Source organism: Pituophis catenifer, unplaced genomic scaffold (assembly GCF_029215685.1).
Source record: "Pituophis catenifer annectens isolate HBS135680 unplaced genomic scaffold, rPitCat1.0.hap2 SCAF_3, whole genome shotgun sequence".
NCBI lineage: Eukaryota > Metazoa > Chordata > Lepidosauria > Squamata > Colubridae > Pituophis > Pituophis catenifer.
Genome location: NW_027256883.1, coordinates 184,601,319 through 184,622,032, shown reverse-complemented (window position 1 = coordinate 184,622,032; position 20,714 = coordinate 184,601,319). Strand labels below are relative to the sequence as shown.

At 40.7% G+C, this 20,714-nt stretch overlaps 1 protein-coding gene across 5 annotated transcripts in view; it reads right to left on the bottom strand.

Annotated features, from left to right (window-relative positions):
- TP53INP2 (tumor protein p53 inducible nuclear protein 2) overlaps positions 1-20,444 on the bottom strand; it is a 38,506-nt gene extending 18,062 nt beyond the window's left edge. For 3 of the 5 annotated variants that reach the window (XM_070941683.1, XM_070941686.1, XM_070941687.1), the window contains exon 1: positions 20,057-20,444. The gene's annotated coding sequence lies outside the window, so the exon portion shown is untranslated. Of the gene's footprint in view, positions 1-18,683; positions 18,776-19,342; positions 19,419-20,056 lie in introns of those variants that run through there. The other 2 variants (XM_070941685.1, XM_070941684.1) reach the window with 2 other exon arrangements.
- Positions 20,445-20,714: the final 270 nt, after the last annotated feature.

The following is a 20,714-nucleotide window of genomic DNA, read 5'->3' as shown; positions in this document are numbered from 1 at the left end:
TTAAACCTACAGTTTCTTTTACTGCTAACATCCATTAACTTCTTCCCAGCCAAACCTAAAAGACCAGTTCATTTTCATGCTTGCTATCCTCACATCAACCTTGAGAGAATTTATGCCAACAATCCTTACAGCAACCCTGGGATTACAACTGACAGGTCACTTCCTCTGCTGAAGAGAGATTTGAAAATAGAAGTCCAGCATTCTTAATTGCCACTCTAAAGTTATTCCATCCTTAGTAAATAAAGCCAAAGAGTTTGCTTCTTTCCATCTTTTCAAGTACTTGAACGCAAGCAATGCATTCATCCAAACTGATGGAAGAACATCAAGAGCTGGTTCTTCTCTTAACTACTAAAGAAGGATGGATCAGAACTCTGCTGCCATTTCATGGTAGGAACATTTGCAATTGTTTGCTAAAACGTTTTTTTACAATGGTACCATTAAGCCAAGGCTTTGAATCAAAAATCCAGGAATTCACTTGGTAGAGCAATCTCAGATACTGCCAAGTTTCAATTCCACTTCCAAATTGAATGTAGTAGAGATTCTGAATTAGCAATTTTACTTCTTACTTACTAATTAAACAATTATGTAATGTAATTGTTTTCATTTTCCCCAAAACTACAGGTTTTCAGTTATGTCCAGTCTATCATACCAACAGCAGAGTAGATAATGAATAATTGTATCCATTCGTTACACGTTTATTTTTTCAAAAAATATATCTATGCAACATTTTAGGCCAAAGCCCTGCCAAGAAAATATATCTACACTCAAAATGCCAAGAGATCTATTTGAAACAACAATTAAAAATTATTTACAACTAATTTAACAACTGAGAAAGACAATTTAAAATACAGGTGCATTAATATTGACCATACAAAAAGGTTTTTTTAAATCAGCCTATCAGTTCAGTGTAACACATCTTTGTTTGGCGGTTCAAATCCCTAGTATAGGTCTCCTGCGTGAGCAGGAGGTTGGACTAGATGACCTCCAAAGTCCCTTCCAACTGTGTTACTGTTATCTTCAGAAGCATTTTTTGTATAAAACCCGGAAGCGTCACGGTGAGACCAGCTGGAAAAATAGCGGGCTCCGATGAGTTCCGTGAAAATCCAGCCAGGCAAACCGCTGTCGGGGAGTCTTCAGACCAGAACCGTCCTGTAGGGACGGTGAAGAAGGAGAGGTGTCTCGGATGATCAAGAGGAACAGGAAAGTTCCTCGAAAGGTCAGAGGCAGCTATTCGGACTGGCAGCGGGGGTGCCGCTGGGGCAACCTGAAGCTGAAGCTGGGGCAACCGGACTAAGTTTTTGTGAAGGAGCGGTGTTTGAACAAAGTGCTGGTACCAGGTGAGTGATTGGCCAACTTACAGGTAAAAGAAAATTTCGAATTGGAACATTAAAAGGTGTCCTGGAGCTGAAAAGAGTGGCTAATTGGCATTTGGGAAATTCTATGGAGGGAGAAGAACAAAGAGGAGGCTAAAGTACCAAAGCCCAAAAAAGTTTCATATCTACAATTGGATTTGGAGAAACTAAAAATAACAAAAGAAAAGAACCCGAGGAAAAGTATTTTTTATGTGGATTTAAAACATTTTTGACAGATTTGACATTTAATTGGTTTGAGAATATTGTGGATTTGAGAGAGACATCTGCTGGCGGAAAGAGAGTACTGCAATATTTGTTGGAAGATAGAAGAGAAAGTACAGCTGTGACCTTGACTACTAAAAGATAATTTGGAAACTGTGAGAACTTTTAAAGAGTATTTGTCTTTCTACATTGCTTGATTTCGATTCTCAATGGCTGTGGAAGATAACAAATCTTTAACTTGGAGTGGACTGGATAAATATTTGAATTGGACATTATTTGAAAACAAAAAGAGACTATATGGATTTTAAGTTTTAATTAAAAGTGATATAATTCAAAAGTTTTAACAATTTCTTAAATTGGCAATATGGAGTTTTTTATGTGTGAGGAATTAATTGAGATGTTTAAAAATATGCGAGAATCACTAAAGGATAATAAAAAGTCAGAAATTTTGTTCGAATACACAGAACAGGAAATAGGAGAGAAGGTGATAAAAGAGAGCATAAATGAGGAGCATGAAAATAATATTGAAAGAAAAGGAATTGAATGCAAAAAGCAGTTAGATGATTTCACTGAGATTTACAGTGGCAAAAAAAGAGTGGCTAGTCTGAATTTACAGTATTAAAAATTCTCAATGAATCACACTTACGGTATTTACAAAAACAAGGAATGGGGGGGGACCTTAAATGGATAGACTGGCCAAGTTATAAGACACAGAGAAAAAAATTCTGTTTCTCTACTATGTGGCCAGAACTTACACATCAATTAGCACTGTCTAGAACAATTGGCACTTTTTCTAGAAATATAGTGATAGGGGCAATTTTTTAAAAAAACCACTTGAAGGGAGAAGTCTATAAATACAGTTTATAAAATGAAACTGATAAAATGAAAATGAGTCAGTTTATCCTAGAGGGAATTCTGGAGTGAAGAATTTAGGAAAGGAAATTCTGAGTCAGAACTGGTATGATGCGATTTCCCAGCCAAAAATGTTCTTCATATATTCTAGAAGTTGTTCAAATGAGTGGACATATGGATCACATCTTACAGAAATGAGGCCTTTTTCCAGAGTTACCTCCATCACTTCCGCTGTCTACAGAAGGTCCGCTTGATTCATCCTAATGTGTCTATCCAGTTAAATTTACATAAGAAGATGGTTTCACTCAGCAACAGATAGTTGCCTTTCTTTCCTTCATGATGACATTTGTTCTATCCCAAGCCTATTGTTCATTGTCTTCTGGGACCTATCCATGGCAAGGTTGGCTTGAAGCAATTACCTAAGGAGAGAACTTCAATGGAAGCCATTGTGATGCCAGCAAATCTATATCTAAGCTGACACCAATAAATGAATCCAGTAAGAGGAGTAAGCAGCACAGGATAGGTCTCAGAAGACAATGAAGAGCTTGGCACAGGAATCATTTATGTGACATGTTTATGAAGTAAGTATACTGGCATTAATTCATATCTCCAATCTTATGTTTTGTTTACAAACACAGCCCATTTATTTCAAAAGACTTCCAAGAAGAACATTCCTAAGCATATATACATTCCTAGGCAGAGTCACTGCTGTGAGATGAGCAGACACATAGGTTATTTAAACAAACAAATAAGATGAGCAAATACTTATCTACAGTGCTTCTATCAGATTCCCATTCCAGTAAACATGTTTAAGATTACACTATTGGTTTGCAAAACCTATTTCCTATGTGGTCAATGGACCATGAGTTCTTAGTTATTCATGTATAGTGGAGGTCTTGTATATTCCAGGCTCAGAAAAACCTGGATTATATTTCTGAGCAGATGGTAAACTTATTCAATACAGCTTTAGTCAGATACATTTAGAAGCTGGCCTGACCATTAAGTAGAATGAAGTAGCTGTCTTGGGTATCCAATTTGGTAGCATTGTATTGCCTAGTAAATATTATTATTATACTGCCTGGAGTGGAGGTGGGGGAGGTTATTTTGCCTTACATACTAAAATAACCATGTTTGACTCAGAGCCATGGCCTTTGGTGCTTCCGAAGACGCAAGCAAAAGTCTTTCCAGCCTCGTTGATGGAAAAAAAGGAAAGCATTTCTGTCATAAGACTGTTGTTCTGGGAAAAGTATTAGTAGCACTAATGTGTATTAGCACACAGTACTCTTCTTTTGAAAAATAGCCATTTCTGGAACTCATGAAATACCAAACAGCACAGAATTTAAATTTTTTTTCCTGGATATATGCTACTGCCAAGCATGAAGGTCTTTACATGAGTAGGATACTCTTTTCCAATTCAGTCTGTGGAGGAATTCCCATTAAGTGGAAAGCAGGGAAGATGCTGTTTGCACAAGTCTTTGTTTTATAATCAAGTACCTGAATGTTACTCTCCCAGGGTTCCTTTAAAGCCCCAGGAACTCCAGTCTTGAATGTCTATGAAGATTCTCAGTCATCCAGGTCATGGTTGTCCCAAAGGTGCTTCTTGGATAAGAAGCAAAACGTCTTCAAAGAAAAAAACAGAAAGTCCAGTTGCCTCTTGAAAAAGCACCTTTGGGACATCCAGTCTTGAATGGAGTCTTGCACAGAGAAGTTCAACAAGGAAGGTGATGATCTTCTTTAGCCTTTCCATCAGCAAAACATTCTGCAATTTAGTCCCATTAATGACACTGAAAAAAGAACTGACAAGAGTATTGGGTGGGGATGAGGGTCCATTCCCATCACAAAGCAGGGAAGTGGTTGAGAAGAAGGAATATGAAAAGCAAACATGGAACATGAGCTTCCCATGCACTGAGACAGCCATGCTAGCTGGGAATTCTGAGTACTGAAACATTAAGGCAGCACAAACTCGAGAGGGGCTGCAGAACGAGAACAAGAGGCAAGGGAAGCAGAAGTTTATACAAAACAAGAGGCTGGTGTGTTTGCTAATAACAAAGCATTGCTTGCATCTTATTTTCACAATAGTAAGTGGTAAAAGGCCAGCTTCAAAAGAATGGTGCATTTGTGGAAAAAGTAGTTACCGAAATGTTAGGCTAAATATTAAGGAAGAAACTCATGAATTCCTGCACTGAGCACGGTGTGGGATTCCGTGACCTTAAATGGCTCCTTCCAAATCAGGCCCCACAATTATGGGATGTTTAGCAGGCCTTTTTCTTACAATCATGCTCCCAGCTCATGGGTTGCATGAGCTGCTTGACCAAACAAGGGATCCCAAAGGAATGCTGGGGATCACATACTCTCCCACTGAAGTTATTTACATCAAAAGAGTACCTGAACAGAGCATATTTTTAATAATTGCAAAGTGGCCAGAGACCCCTGCAATGGCCCCCACATCAAGTGCAAGAGGACTTTGAGTTGTAAAAGGTTTGTGTTTATATAGAGCAGAATATACAAGCTTCAGGACTTCATGTGGCTCCAGAAAAACCTTGAGGAAGCTCTTTGAGTTCTCCCCAGAGTGCCAGAAAACGGCAACTTTGAATGTGATAAGCAATCATATAAGTAACTAATGATTGATTTAATTAACCGTTTTCCAAACCTATCTTAGTTTTTCTACAGACTTTACTCAGGTTTTGGCTTTATTTATTTATATATTATTCCACCTTTTTTCTCCTGCCATTTTGAGGGAGGCAGGCAACTCCTGCCTCAAAGGTCAATGTAGTTTTTAGTTTTTAAAAAAGAAATATATATTCTCCAAGGAAACAGTTTGTCCCAACTTCTGTGAAATGTGTCCTGTTTCAAAGGATCATTGTTTGCCACTAAAGTCATTTTGAGCTCTCAGAGCCTCAGAAGCTAATCTCCCAAAATTTTACTCCCCAGAGCACAACAAAGAATCACATTGATTCATATTTGTAATGCAAAGTTGCTCTGTTCACCCAGCTCTCTTGGTTACTCAACCCATTTCTAGGTTCACATAACTCTAAGATTACCATATTTGGGCTTCTTCAGACATTAAGAAAGAAGCATTTCATTGCTGCTGTTAATGGTAAAGTTTTTGGCAGGATAAAGTTCTGGTAGCCCTAACATGTACTGAACGATAGCCAAATGGACTGAGTGTCTATTACAAGGGTGTCAAACTCAAGGCCCAGAGGCCGGATCCGTCCCACAGGGTACTTAGATCTGGCCCACGGGGCCAGCCTGGAGACAGCGAAGGACCAGCAGCAGTGCTTCTGCCAGCGAACATGGGCTCCCAAGCTCCATTTTCGGCTGCCACGGCAACCCTCTGCCAGTGAAAATGGAGTTCGGGAGCCCATGTTTGCTGGCAGAGCGCTTGGGCCTCCACAGGCGCCCCCGACAAGAATGATGTCGAGCTGGCCATGCCCACTCTGGCCACACCCATCCCGGCCCCCCAAGGTCAAACACAACCCTGAGGCGGCTCTCAATGAAATCGAGTTTGACACCACTGGTCTATAACATGTTAAAACGCAGAAAACATACAATAATAACCAAGTTTAAGCATGTTGAGCCAATGTATTTCCTATGTTTTGAACTGACCTGGTTCAGCATGTTGTGTGAATGCACCCAATTTGTTGTCTTTTTTTCACTCATTTTGTTACCAAGAGCTATTTTTACAGCTATTCCCTTGCATAGCAGCAGTCAATCCATGCTGACTAACAATTCCTTCATTTTGGACCAACCAATCACAGTTATGTAACTACCGTCACATCGATCCTCAGTCTGTGTTAGTGATGCTTCACTAAAGCTTTCTCTGTAGTGGCTGGCTTGCAGCAACTAAAAATGAACTAGTCAGGCTTTTTAGGTGACTATAAAAGTAAAAATACTTTCACATCAAGCTCGACTTCTGGTGACCGCATAGAAACAAAGAGCTTTCTTGGCTTCAGTACAGAAAAGGTTTGCTACTGCTCTTTTCTGAGAAGTCTATCAACACTCCGGTGAAGCCCTCATTCCTGGTATTTTTTGATAAGTCTCCCACAGAAGTGCTAAATAGTCATTATTTTTTGTAGTATCTACGGTCAAACAGGCTTGTGGTATTCTCTCATCTGGATTATTCTTGCATTTTTTTGAATGAGAAACTCTGAAATGTATGTTTATTTTTTACCATACTCAGTTACTTGTCTTCCTCACACCCATAGCAATCTGACTTCTAGGGTAATGTTTCTCAACCTTGCTAAGTTTTAGATGTGTGGACTTCAACTTCCAGAATTCCCTAGCCAGCAACATTGAACAACCTAGAATATTAACTAGGCTGAAAGATATCATACAAAACTCAGGATTTCAGTATAGAAATTCTCAGTAATGAAGCTCTGAAATTCACTTGATGCTCTCATTTATTATTTGACTTAGCTGATGAATCTAAAACTTGCCTGATCATTTTTTTCTCCATTAAAAAGGGAAAATAGAGCTCTTGCTATCATCTCTTTTAATACACTTCTGGTATCTATAAGCAGAGAAAATATAGTTCCATGAACCGTCTGCCATGTGAGCTCTGGAGAGTTGCTTCTTTAATTAACTTTCAAAGAAGTGAATAAATATTAAATCACACACAAATGGGAGTTAATTTTAAAAAGAACTGGGGCCAGGAAAGAATTCTAAGAAATCTACATCAGAAATGAAAGAATGATGGATGTTAACAGAATAACAGAGTTGTTCCACTGATTAATTGTTCTAACTTTCAGGAAAGTTCTCCTTTGTTCTAGGTCAGTGATGGTTAACCTTTTTGGTGCTGAGTGCCCAAAGAGCATGCACGGCCGAATGCACGCACGCATGCTCGAACCCCCAAAGTGCAATGCAAGCACCTCCACATATGCACACACCTTCCGTGCATACGCATGCGTCCTTGTGCATGCGCCCACTGCGCATACACCCCGTGCCCCCCGCACCCTGTTTTGGCTTTCAGGTTGGTGCAGGAGCCTTTCCAGGCCCAAAATGGGGCGCGTGGGGCATGCGTGTGAACCCCCAAAATGCAACGTGATAGCCCCCTATGTGCCCTGTCCCCGTGCATGCACGTGGGCCTCCCCCGCAAGCGCCCCACCCTCGTGCATGCACAGCAGAGACCTGAAGATCTGCAGCTGGCAGGAGGCGCGGGTGCATGCGCAGTGGAGCTGGGCTGGGGAGACGACTGGAGTGCCAAGCAACATGACTCTCTGTGTCACTTCGGGCACGCATGCCATAGATTTGTCATCAGTGTTTTAGGTTGTTTCTCTCCTTGATTAGTTTATATCCATTGCTTCTTACTTATTTATTTATTGGTTTGATTTATATGCCGCCCTTTTCTGGAGACTCAGGGCAGCTTACAATGCGTTAAGCAATAGCCTTCATACTTTTGTATATACCTGCTTAGTAGGGCTTTCAAGACCCCCAAAGTGGTGTTCTTTTTATACAAATTCAGCTTATTGCCCCCCCACAAACCGAGTCCTCATTTTACCTACCTCAAAAGGATGGAAGGCTGAGTCAACCTTGAGCCTGGTGAGATTTGAACTTGCAGTAATTGCAGGCAGCTGGTGTTACTTAACAATGCTTTAATCTGCTGTGCCACCAAGGCTCTTAAAGGCTTTTAAGGCTTCTTGTCCTGCCTTCAGGTGCTCTGAAGAATAGTTTGACTCCCTCTTCTTTGTGGCAGCCCCTTAGATATTGGAACACTGCTATCATGTCACCCCATTCCTTCTTTTCATTAAACTTGACATATCCAATTCCAGCAACTGTTCTTTGTATGTTTCAGCCTCCAGTCCCCTAATCATCTTTGTTGCTCTTCTCTGCACTCTTTCTAGTGTCTCCACATCCTTTTTACAATGTGGCGACTAAAGCTGGATGCAGTATCCCAAATGTGCTTTTACCAAGGCATTATAAGGTGCTATTAACACTTCACGTGATCTTGATTCTATCCCTCTGTTAATGCAGCCTAAGACTGTGTTGGCTTTTTTGGCAGCTGCAGCATACTGCTGGCTCATATTGCATATTTGGAAATAAAACCAACAAATGTGATAATAACCCAAGGCTGTTACTTGCCAAAAGCCACAGCCTTTCCACCAGCTTTTATTACAATGAAAAACATGGATGGCACATGAAACCTGATTGAAATCCATGGTCTCCTGATAGAAAGTGCTAGAATTCAACGGAGCATTCTTTTACGAAGGCATCCCTAAGATTTCACTTCAGAACCACAACATGATACATTTACTTGGAATGGTGGAAATGCACATACTCTGAGCCACAGAGATTGATGATATTTATGTTTAATTTGGATCAGAGAGATGTATTTAAATTTAATTTGGATTGAAATTACATTATCTGGTGGGGTGAATCCTTCCATTTCACCATTATTTCAGAGGCAAGGCTTTTATCAAGAGATCTTACAAAGTTCCATCTTAAATTGGAAAATAAAATACACTTGCAATTGAAAAGAGTTTAGGGAGTGGATTAACATCTGCTAATCCTGATAATACTGTTACGTTGGCCATTCAAAGTGAGGATGGAGAAAAATGTAGATTGAAAGAGCTAAACCACATCTGTACAATAAAAAATATTAAAACCAAAGATATTAAAATTTAAAAAAACCCTAAACTTAGCTCACTCTGTCCTAGAGCTTAGGGCGGGGGGAACTTGTGAGTGCTTTTCTGGAAGTTTAATATTGTGGGGACCTGCCAAATTTCGGGGGGATGGGTGCTTCATAGCTTGATGGTTGCCATGTAAAAGGCAACTTCCCAGATCCCATAGAGGGCAACACTTATGGCAGTAGTGAGTTTCAATTTCGGTCGCTACCACTTTGCTCGCAGGCGCACACACGCTCACATATGTCCACAAAGCTTCTGCGCATGCACAGAGATGTCCGGGCGGGTGGGCAGAGCCTCCCATCACCGCTGCTACCAGTTCGCCCAATCAGGGGCGAACCGGTAGCAACCCACCACTGACTTATGTGAAGAGACTTGAATAGGCCCATCTTATTCAATCTGGTAGAATTTTTTATTTATTTATTTATTATCAAATTTATATACCACCCTTCTCCCGAAGGACTCAGGGCGGTGCCCAGCCAAAGTAAAAAACATAGATACAAACATTAAAATATAGTTAAAAAATATATATGCGTTTGGCCCCAGAATTAAAAGAACAATAACAAACCTATTAAAAACATTTTAAAATGTGTTAAGCCAGCCCGGCTTGCTGAAAAAGATAGGTCTTCAGAGCACGGCGGAAGACATCGAGGTCTTGAATTCTTCGTATCTCCGGGGGCAGTTGATTCCAGAGGGCAGGTGCCCCCACAGAAAAGGCCCTCCCCCTGGGGGCCACCAGTCTACATTGCTTGACCAATGGCACCCTGAGGAGGCCCTCTCTGTGGGAGCGCACAGGTCGGTGGGAGGCCATTGGTAGCAGCAGGCGGTCTCGAAGATATCCAATTCCTATGCCATGGAGCGCTTTAAAGGTGATAACCAACACCTTGAAGCGCACCCGGAAGACCACTGGAAGCCAGTGCAGCTCATGCAGGAGAGGTGTTATGTGGGAGCACCATGCAGCTTCCGTAACTACCTGGGCGGCTGCATTCTGGACCAGTTGGAGCCTCCGGATGCTCTTCAAGAGGAGCCCCATGTAGAGAGTGTTGTCCAGGTGAGAGATGACGAGGGCATGAGTGACTGTGCACAAGGAATCCTGATCTAGGAAGGGCCACAACTGGCGGATCAGGCGAATCTGATAAAAAGTCCCCCTGACAACAGCCGTCAGATGTTCCTCCAAGGACAGTTGCGTATCCAGGAGGACGCTCAAATTGCGAGCCCTCTCCGTGGGGGCCAAAGACTCGCCCCCAATAGTCAGTGATGGTGTCAATTGACTATATCGGGATGCTGGAAACCACAGCCACTCAGTCTTGGATGGTTTGAGTCTGAGCCTGTTCCTCCCCATCCAGATCCGCACAGCCTCCAGGCATCTCCAGAATGGGCAGATGTTCTTAGTTTCACACATAACCTAACCCCATGCCATATAGGGCTTTAAAAATAATAAACAGCACTTTGAATTGCATCTGGAAGGAAACTAGGATCCAGTGTAACTTGCCCAACAAGGATGTAACATGGGTAAACCTAGGGATATCATCAATCACTGCATGTGCTGCCACACTGTAGATTACTTGTAATTTCCAAATGGTCTTCAATGGCAGCTCCTTGTGGTGTGTGTTGCAGAGATACAAGTGGGAAGTGACCAAAGCATGAATAACTCTGAGCAAGGCCTCCCGGGCCAGAAAAGGGTGAAATTGACACACATGACAAAGCTGTGCACGGGTCCTGCTAGCCAGAGCTGCCACCTAATACCTTGAGCAGGAACTGTGAGTCCAGGACTCCCCCCAAATTGCACACCAGCTTAGTCCAGGGAATGGCCTCCTTGTCCAGAGTCAAAGATGACACATGACCTGGGCTTAGGGGGAACCAAAGATCCAAGGCCTGGGCTTGGGGGGAACCAAATTAATTTAATTTAATTTATCACATTTCTATGCCACCCAACTCCCAAGGGACTCTGGGCGGCTTACAGCAAAAATAATGCGAACATAGAAAAATTATTTAAAAACATTATAAAAAAAGATCCAGGGCCACAAGCAAACAAACACACACTACACAAACTAATGCTATTAATTAATTTGTATACACAATGGATGAGTACCAAATTTAGTCCTAGACCTAAGGCACTCACCAAGACTGATGGCAGCACCTGGCTTCCTTTATCTAAAAGCTAACCAGTGAACTCAGTTAACACTTAGATAGAAGACCACCTGAAAATATCTGCAAAAACATCCAGGAAAATGTCAGTGGCAACCCATATCAATATTATTGCCAAAAGAGGTACATGAATGTGCCCTTAAAGTGAACAGAAAAAAAGCTTGATTCAAAGAAGGTGTTTTCCTTTTTTTAGAGTAGATCCATTAAAATGAAGGTTCACTTCACAGAATATATATATATAAAATATTCAGCAGTGGAAAAAGCCTCCAAAATAGTAACTAAAGACTGAAAATCCTCACTGATTTTCAAGCATTAGAGAAGAAAAATGGAAAAGAACAGGAGCATTTGAATGGGATGTGTGTGTTAAAAAGGCAAGACAATGGCCACAACTAAGCAATTGAAGTACCAATATCCCCATTTTTATAGGTATTGAATAGTGTACAGTCACAGAAACCATCTTGATTTTTTGATCTTTCCCCACAAATCCCTTGGAATAAAAGCAGAACTGGCTGAAACACTAACAAGAGCCTTATACAACTGCTGCATTTAATTGAAAGTTCCATCGTAGCAAAATAAAATCAATCATAAATAGGTAGCAGCCATAACCTTCATTTCATGCCAGCTCTTCCTTGCTGGCCCCAAGAATCCCCTTAAACTGCATGACATTTACTTGTGAACATCTAGATAGAAATGCATAAGCACCTTCGGGATCAGAAATATTAGAAATTTGGCTTATGCTGGGGCATGAGCAAAATAAACCTGCTGAGTAGACATCTGTAGATGACCTAGTTCCGAAAGCATCTGCCCCAGGATAAGGCTGGATGGGGGAATAACCATATGCATCCCCCTTTCCCTTCCAAGGGGGAGGAGGAAATGATACCATTGGGATTATGGGTCAGTAAGCTTAATAGCCATCTGTTGTCAGGGAGAGGAGATTAAACTCATGGGAGACAGTGACTTTCCTCTCCTTTTCAGCATAAGGGCCCGTTACAGACTTCCAAACTCTGATATGGAACTTAAAATACATTGGGTTAATCTCCTTCACCGAATTCCAAATCTTTCAGACACAACCAATCCTTCTAAAACATTGTTCCAGAGGAAGATCTTTGGAATGCAGTGGGAAACAACTCATTTAGATAGTTCTGCCTGCCCACACTGGTGTCTTGTCAAACTCTGTACTGTCCTGTTTAACTTAGAATCATAGTTTTAACATAGAATCAAAACCTTGCAGGCTATCTAACCCAATCTTCTTTTTAAGGAAGGACCAGCAAGCAGGGTGTTCTGTTTGACAAAAGACCCACCTGCCTCTGTTTGAACAGTAGCAGGTACAGATCATGGGTGAAATCCAGCAGGTTCTGACAGGTTCGAGAGAACAGGTAGCGGAAATTTTTAGCAGTTCGGAGAACCGGTAGTGGAAATTTTGAGTAGTTTGGCGCCAGAGTGCGGTGGGAATGGAGATTTTGCAGTAACCTTCCCCTGGAGTGGGGTGGGAATGGAGATTTTGCAGTATCCATCCCCTGGAGTAGGGTGGGAATGGAGATTTTGCAGTATCCATCCCCTGGAGTGTGGTGGGAATGGAGATTTTGCAGTATCCTGCCACACCCACCAAGCCACGCCCAAAGAACCAGTAGTAAACAAATGGATTTCACCACTGGTACAGATCTGCCTTAGCAAGATGGTTCATCTTGAAAAGGCATATTGCTCTTCCCTTTTTAAAATTAAATTTTATATTAGGCATGTTGCTCTTCCCTGATGGAGACAAAGTGAAGCCGATGTGCCTCAGGTGACTGATCCATATGACAATCATTTCTATCTTTATGCAAAAACCATTCTCTCCAGGGAAGGAAAACAACATGGTCTCTTCATCGATTGGAAGCGATTCTCATGGAGGCTTGCCTAAGGGACACTCCCCTTGAATCACCACCAAAGCATAATGCCAGCTTTATCAGCCCAATTATACAACTTGAGAAATGGAAAACCATCAGTAAAGCCTGTTTTTCTATAAAAGTAGAAAGGCTTTAAAACTTGCCCTGCCTTTTTCCTTTCTAATGTTTATACAACTTTACCATACACGGCTTCTAAATCTTCCTTCTGGTTTGCTCTCAGCTATGTCTACACATGCATCTCTCACATTAGGGATAATTTAATTCCTCCTTGTCACAAATTTATGTGAGCATCACTTCCCTTTCCCCAGTCAGCAATTGATCTACACTTGTGAGTGAGGTGGGAAAAAGCTTATCCTAAGTAAACTTTTCTGCATATAAGAGTGGAGTGCCTCTCTTAACTTTAACTGAAAAAGTGTATCTAATTAGTAGCAATACTAATTGTGGCTTACGACCAAAATTGAGACCGGAATTTCCAGCATTAAGAATGTGGTAATTAAGTGAGTCATGCCCAGTTTTACATTTATTTATTTTTTTGCTGTGGTTAATCACATGGTTGTTAAGTGAATCCAGCTCCACTCATTGTCTTTGTCAAAAGCTGGCTGGGAAAGTTGCAAATAACAATCATGTGACACCCCAGGATGCTGCACCATCACAAATACATACAGGTTACCAAGCACCTGGATTGTGATCCCCTGACTGTGGGGATACTGCCACAGTCATAAGTGAGAGAACCAATCGTAAGTCCTTTTTTTAAAGAGCTGTTGTAACTTTGAACAATTGTTAAACAAATGGTTGTACATAGAGGACTACCTGTACCAATCGCACAAAAGAAAGAGTTGCAGCCAATACAAATTATTTTTCTTTCGAGGGAAATTTTGTGGAATTACAATATTCACATACTTTCCTGGCTCACTTTTATTTTACTGTCATTATCCTTAATTCCTACCTCATCTAGTAATTTTGAATGTATTAGATTATCTATTGGACAGGAGAAAGATGTAAAACAGATAACTGTAATTCTAAATAATCAAATGGTTGTCGGTACTTATGACCAATACACTCTGAAATCCTCTGTTAAATTTTATCGGAAAGATGATATTAATTTATACACAAAATGTTCTCATATTGCTTGATGTATGAGGCAATAAACAGGCCAGGTTTAAAATCTAACACCAATATATACTGCAAAGTTTCTTAGTGTGTAAGAAAATGGAAATGCAAGATATAGTCTCATTCACTTTATCAATTGCATTATAAATATATGAATGCAAAAGTTGACATCACCCAGGAAAACATCTATTACTTATTCTACAAGCAACAACAAAAAAATGACAAAAGCTGAACTGGCTATTGGAGAACTAAACTGTGTAGCACAATTTTCTTCATTTTGGTACCTTCAGAAAAGTGGGGATTGCAGTTCTCATATTTCCTAGCTAGCCTAATTGAATCCCTCTATATTTCCAGGTTCTCAGGCTGCAGAAAGGTATTTGGTGCATAATTTAGACAGGAAATCAATTTCTAATTTCATTTTGATTACACTTCCGTATTTTTGCCCTTGAAAAATTGGGAGAAAAAACTAGGAAAGAATATTTGGCAAAGAGATGCAAAGGGTAAGATAACCTCCTGTGTTCCGAAGTTGTTATTACATGATACCAAGGAGAGAAAGGGAGAGAAAAAAAGAGACTTTTCTGTTTAGCATTTTAAGATTTGCTCGAAAACTACACAGCTTGTAGGAATCTTGGTATCAGTGTAGTAACAACTTTGGAGGACAGGAGCGTATCTTAAATATTTACATAATGATTCCTTATCAAGACTAGCAGTACCACCCAAGCGGCTGGAATTCTGTACACATTTTCCTGACAGTTCATGGTGTTGAATTTAGGGCTGCTTTTTCTGACTGCATAATATGAATGTATAGAAACTGTAAAGTTTTAAGAAAAGTAATTCAGCTAGTAGAAATCCAATCTCTCACTTTTAATAGGAAATGAAATCCATCTTAAAAGAAGGTTAATTTTTAAACAGAGGCAAGAATGAATTATATCAAAGAAAAAGAAGACCGTATTCAGCATTTTAATTTTTTTAAAAATTATTGATCTATTCTGTATTGAATAGGCAACATTTTTGGCAGAGGGCATATTTTGAATTTTATGAAAATGCATTAGGCATATAAGTAGTTATCAAATTACAACCACAATTGAACCTAAAATTATTATTGTCTCCTAAGTGAGACAAATGTTAAGTGAGTTTTACCCCGTTTTACACTTTCTTGCCATAGTTAAGTGAATCACTGCAGTTTTTAAGTTAGTAATAATGTTAAGTGAATCTAGCTTCCCTATTGACTTTGCTTATCAGGTCTCAAAAGGTGATCACATGATCCTGGGACATTGCAACCATCATAAATGTAACTCAGTTGTCAATCATCTGAATTTTGATCACGTGATGGTGGGAATGCTGCATAAGTGTGAAAAACGATCATAAGTCACTTTTTTCACTGCTGTTGTAACTTTGAACAGTCACTAAATGAACTGTTATAAATCAAGAATTACCTGTACTTATAAAACAGTTGCTATGTGACTAGAATTATCTAGTCACAAAATAATTATGCTACAAATGTGGCCACTTATATCTCTATATTTCTACATTTATCAGAAAGTAAACTAGCCTCTCAGCATGCTCTCTAGCTTCCCAACACTTATAGCTTCAAAAAAAAAAAATCATTGGAGGAAATAAATATGAGGCTAGCAGGTGGCACTATGGTTTACAATGGGCCACCTTTCTATTTAATTTTGTTTAAAAAATCTTTTAAAAGTTAGATAGACTATGAGTCTGATGAGGACCAAGGAAAGTGCTGGGTATTGATATGATGTGGACACCACATTGTCTATTTTTGTTCTATATAATCTGACTCTAATGCTTTAAGACCTTGTCATCACCTCATTCAGTTGATAGAGCAACCAAATTCTATCCATTACGGTACTCTTGTGCTCTGGAAGATGACATCAATACCAGCTCTATAAAAAAAAAAGTACTAGCACTATGTTCTTCTGGATTTCTCCTCTACTGCATTATTGGAAATTTGTTTCATATTTCAATGGGTTGTATATTGATTTGAACATTTCAAGCCACAGCTTAATTCTTTTACGAGTTCTGTTTTACAAAGACCAGGCTTTCCAAAATTATCCTGTTAGATAAGAACATAGGATGGGAAAAGAACGATACAGAAAGGAGCAGGGAGGTCTTGTTTTGGTAATCAGCCAAGTCCGAGTTTTTAAATTAAAAAATATTTTTAGAATGAAGACTTTTTAGTAGAAACTTCAGAAGAGAATGGCCACTAATGGTTGCTAAGGAAAATTTTACAAAACATACCTAAGAATACTCATAAGGTCATCATCACAGTATAAAAAAATACTATGTGCTTATGACCTTTGTGGAATTCATCAGCTTCTATTCAAATAGGACAGTTAATGCAAAAAATAGCTTCACCCCTCACTTTGGTATCTCTACTCAACTGTATTTCTTATATCAAGATGTAGTCTTTACAATCTTTGTCTATAGCAGGTAGATATTTTTCTTAAAATGAGACGGATTTAAGAGACTGCCATCAAACATAGCTGATAGCTGAACTCCATAGCTAGAAGAACACGAGTAATGTCACAGAAATTCTATTCTACATTTACATTTTACAGTTGCAGTTCATCTTTGATATACCTGGTGTGTCCAAATCCATCATTTGTAATTTCAAGGATACAGATGAACTTCTGAGTACTTTCCTAGTCCATACAGCTGCAGAGCAAAACTTAAAATGTTTATACTTTTATTTTATTACACAAGTGGTTTACTTTAATATAGCAATTAATATATTACCAGATCTCTTAGCATTATTAGTTCATCTACTATTTTAGACATCTTGGTATCATATGTAATCATGGGCTATAAAAACAAATGGCAGCCAGATCAGATGAACATCATAGAGTGTATGATGCTTGGTATATATAAAGCCATACATGTCAAAAATGTTGATATTTCAGCAAAACCTAAACTATTTGAATGTGGCTGCATTTTAAAAATTACACTTCAGACTTTCACAATCTTGTTATCTTTCAGATGTGCTAGAATTTGACTCTAATAATTCTCAGCCAGAATATCAAAATCAAAAACATCTGCTTAATTATTTAATCAATGCAGAGATGAAAACAAGGTCTTTCCGTTCAGGAAGGCATTCTTACTGGTTAAATAATATTCAGTGTAACAATGACATCTCAAAATAAATACATCTGTTCCCCTGCCTTCCTCTCACACAGAGTAAGAGTCATGATTTCAGGCCTAGTGCTATTTAAATGTAAAATAACTTTTTAAATTCCTGATAAGAAGATAAGAAAACATAGTGACAGTATGTGATTAGGAAATGCCCATGAAAATCTCAGACACTGAAAGGGCTACAGAATAAGATTAAGTGGAGTAGGATTTTAGTGTCATAGCTATTTCTGTGTGCCATTGAAAGTATGCCAAATAATAGAACATAAGTAATTTTCTGATTCGGAGCAGTTTATAGTTTTATAAAGTGTGTTTGTGTGTGTGCATAAATTTCAAATTACTCATTTACCATGACTTGTCATGGATAGGCAACTTTATTAAAAGAATTCTATTTCAAGCTAAACTGGAAGGACACAAATAGGGCGTGGAGAAGCATAATTTGCACTTTGATATTAATTGTGGCAAGTGTCACATTTTAAACCAGCCATGATTAATTATATCCAAATTTCCACCCCCACCCACCCCCTTCCATTAGCTTTTTGAAAATCCCACATTTGCAGATCCCATTTTAGCAATGCAGCTAAGATTTGACTTGCCAGCCACTGGTATCATTAAATTATGCTTGCTAAAATATGAACTGAAATATGAACTACCCTGCAAAGCTATCGGTAATGAAGAGAAGTTGATCTTGATGTCCTTCCTCCTCAGCCTTCCACACTTGTTTTTTACTTGATACCTCTGTCAAATCTCCTTTTTCCAGCGATACCAAAATAAAAAGGTGACATTGCTCCCCGCAGGCCCAGGCCAGGCCCAAACTCCAGCACTCCAAAACGTGACAGCCCATCCACCCAGGTCAAAAGAGGACAGCTTCAGCATGCGTAGGTTGGGAGAGGGAGGAGGGAGATTGGAAAGGGCTGGCCTTGGTGACGTCACAATGTCATATGCAAATGACGAGACCGTCAAGCCAGGCTTTCAGTCCCAGGCAGCCAATGGCAACAGAAACCCGTTTTTAATCTTAATCCGTTGACGAAGAAGCGAATAACAAAAGAAGAGCAGCAAGAGAAGACAACGGGGATGCGAGAAAGAGGAGGAATCACAGGGAAAGTCACGAAATTACGCGCTTGTTCTTTTTTTTTCCCCTCTTCCCCTTCTGAACTGGATCTAGAAAGTTATCATTTAACACGATTGCTCCCCTTCTCTCCCCCACCCCCCCCCACTGTTTCATCTTTAAAGAGAAAAAAACACCCATTTTGCTTTATTGTATCTGACGTAGTGGGCTTTAATTCAGAAGCTGATGTCACTCAACAGTCAAGTCCTTTCAGCAAACGCAAGGCCCTGCCTGGTCTTACCCAACGCTACTTGCCAGGGATCTCAAAAGAAGGAGTTCCAGATTCCGTTCTTTCCAGCTCTCCGCCTTACCCGAGTCCATCCAAGGACGCGCCTGAAAAACCAGAGTGATAGCTGTTGTACTTCTTAAAACCCAGTCCCTTCGCCCAAGCTCCACAAAAGGTGAAAATCGCCAGCGAAGCCAAAACAAACGGAAGGAAGAGACCGAGCAAACCGGGCCAACAGCCGCCCGCCTTACATCTAGCTGGGCATTAGCTGTAGGGACCCATCCCACCTCCCCACCTAGCGAGAGAGAGCCGGCCGGATTGCGGTGCGTAATCCCTCTCCCCTGGCAGAGCTACGGGGAAGCTGGCGCTCAAGGCTACAACTGAACGCAAAGTCCCCGCTCTGAAGGAGCTGCAGCTAATTTACGAGGGACCCTTTCCAATCCGCCAGCAGCGCCTGCTATGACCTCAGGGAGAGGGAGAAGCGAGCCTCCGCACCAACAAGGCGAGGGGTGGTTCCCCCCCCACCCCACTCCCGTCTTCCCTTCCTCCTCTCTGCATCTTTCCTTCCTTCTCTCCCCGAATTTTAGTCGTTTCTGCGGGTTGGCTGCGCCTCTTCCTTGATGGTTCCCCCCAAAGAAAGTCAAAGACAAAAGGCTCTTTTTGCACCGACTGACTCGAGGAAGCCAGTCAACGGCTCAGATCCCGAGCTCCTCGCGGGCTCCTTCTGACATTCCCCCACCCCCTCTCTCCGGACAGCCTTTTGTTGAATAGCGATTCCTTTCCCGAATGAACTAACATCATTCATTGTGAAGTGTTATGAAGCGGTTTATCAGCGCACCTGTTTTTTTAAACCTGGGAGGTCTCGTAAACCTTAACGCTAATATGATACGCGCGCACACACATCAGTTTTCACCCGCAAGTGGTTTAAAGTAAACAAGATACCACCAATAGCCTCTCCCCCCCCCCACCCCGCGCCATACCTAGCGAGTCTGGTTTCTCAACTCAACACAAAGATCTTGATCTATTCTGCTACCGCCGAATAAGACTGCTTGGTCTCTTCCTGCTAACCCAGAAGATGAAACCAACAACGCGTCCATAACATACTAAGAAATCTACAACGAAGCACCAAGGCGCAAAGATGTACTGCCAAATACAAAGGACAATTAAAAATGTCCCCCCAGAAAGAAAGTCGGGATCAAAACTGAATGCCAAACGCTACTGCGAAAAAGAAAATATGAAGTGCTGAAGCAAAAGAAACAGAAAACAAAGAAACAAAGACCCGAGCAACAGCATACAGTATCTATCGCAGGTGGTTTCTTTCCCACAAAGAGAGAGAGGGTCCCCCAGTTTAAAAATAAACTGTCGGAGAGAGGGAGAGCATCACTTACCTTCACTTGCCTTTTAATGTCATCAACTCTTTTGTAAATCACGCCACAAGCACACACATATAAAAAAAACCTACAAGTTTTTTTTTTCAAGCACCAGCTTTAGGCGAAGTCTGTGAGGTAGTTTTAATTGAAATCAACAACTAAGGTTCATAATAGAACTGAGGATTGTTTTTTTTTTTTAAAAGACACCCCACCGGGAAAAAAAAATTAAACATTAAGCAAGAAAAGGAGATGGTTGCGGCGGTAATGTCAATTGTGTCTCTGATCTTCTCAGAAGATATGCAAACACTGCAAGATACATGCAGATGCCCTTGCATCCGGACGCTCTCCCTCCCCAAATGTAGTTTTCGTATTATTATTTTTCGGTTATTGCTGAATCCCCAGTTGATCTTGGCTCAGAAATTGGAACGTTCAAACAGCTGATTGTGGCGTCACAAAGGAGCCCGCCCGCCGCCGGAATGGTAAGCGCTCGCACCAGCCAATAAGAGGCGGCCAACGGCTGAAAGGCGGGGCTTTTTGTGCCTCGGTGGGGGGAGTTCTGAGGCTCCACGTGAGTGTTGAGACCCGTGGTGGAAAGAAGGGCTGGGCTTTGCGACGCGGTGGCAGAGGTAGGTCTCTTAATACAAAGTAGATCCGTGTGGTCAATTCGTTCGAGGGA